The sequence below is a fragment of the Dermacentor andersoni genome, chromosome 6 (genome assembly GCF_023375885.2).
Source record: "Dermacentor andersoni chromosome 6, qqDerAnde1_hic_scaffold, whole genome shotgun sequence".
In the NCBI taxonomy this organism is placed as follows: domain Eukaryota; kingdom Metazoa; phylum Arthropoda; class Arachnida; order Ixodida; family Ixodidae; genus Dermacentor; species Dermacentor andersoni.
In genome coordinates, this window is record NC_092819.1 from 122,451,084 (window position 1) to 122,452,451 (window position 1,368).

At 50.6% G+C, this 1,368-nt stretch overlaps 1 non-coding gene across 1 annotated transcript; it reads left to right on the top strand.

Moving 5' to 3' along the window:
• The first annotated feature begins 474 nt into the window (after positions 1–474).
• On the top strand, positions 475–659 carry LOC126523790 (U2 spliceosomal RNA). The gene has a single exon (XR_007597782.1). It is a non-coding gene; the product is annotated as a U2 spliceosomal RNA (small nuclear RNA).
• The last annotated feature ends 709 nt before the right edge of the window (positions 660–1,368 follow it).

Sequence of the window (1,368 nt, forward strand, 5' to 3'; positions counted from 1 at the left end):
GGGAAGAGAAGCGTAGCAGGGGGGCGGCGGAAAGTTGGGTGAGTGGATGAGATTAAGAAGTTGGCATGGACGACATGGCCACATTTTTTTGGAGAAGTATGGGAGAGGTATTTGCCCTGCATTTGGCTTAACCAGTCTGATGATGGTGATGATGATGATGATGATGATGATGGCCGCCTTTTATATATGGCACACTCCAGCGCGTGTGTCTCGAACCTCGAGCCACGAGCTGCGACGCTAGAAAAAAATAATGAGCCACTCCCCTCTTGAAGGTGGATGACCAGCGAAGCTGTTACATGACAAAGAGGTGACACAGAAACAATAGTTGTTTACCGTGACATTTAGATACATTCTCGAGAAGCCGATGGAAACTATACACGCATGACGTGTCGACGGACCACCGCCACGGGAGAGCGGAAGGAAAGGAATGTAGATGCAAAAGCGCTTGCAACGCCGACAGAAAGGGCGCTACGAATTTAGACGTGGCCGACGCGGGTCAAAGCATTGTATTTGTTCTTATCAGCGTAATATCTGGTACGGGTTCTGTTTAGATCCAAGATACCCAACTTATTTTTGCAAGTTGACGGAGGGTTTGAAGCCTGCTTTACTTCCGCGGCGGGTCGGACCGTTATTGCGCTACTGGGATGAGCCCACAGTTCCTGCATACGCAACAGAAAAATCTATGAATCCGTAGCCCTAACAGCTTTCTCGTAAACAAGGCAAGAAGAATAAAAAAAAAGCTTGTGCTGCTGCCGTCGCTGCCAACGGTACTGAGGGTTTTCGCTCGCTGACTCACACATTGTTGGAATAGAGCTTACCTCGATCCCTATAACGTGGTGACCCGGATGTGATTGTACGGCGAGCACGACGACATGGGCAAGGCCACGACGAGACCAACGACCACTAGAGATTCACAAGTCGTCATTTTCGCCACAAAATTCTGCAGCCTGGTTTAATCAGGTGGAGGCTAGCTTCAACCTTCAGCGCATTATCTCGCAGCGTCCGAGGTGGGGTAGTTGAAGAGCTCCAAGACGTTGTGTACGCAGCCTATAGGACACCCCGCCCCCCCCCCCCCCCCCCCCCATGAAGCCTCTCTGGTGACCACCTTGCGGTCGCAAGGAGGTAATTTGACCACATACTGTAACTGGGCATCATCCGTCCTACGTCTAGAAGTTGGTTTTCAGCTCGTCACATCGTGCGAAACCGTGAACCAGGGGATTGGCGCCTGCGCGTCGACTGCCATGCGCTCCACGCGCGCACCGTTCCTGATCGCTTTCCATTACCTCACATTCATGATTTTGCAGTCAACCTGTATAAAAAGTATTATTCAGCAAGCTCAATTTATTGCAATGCTACCATCAAATCTCT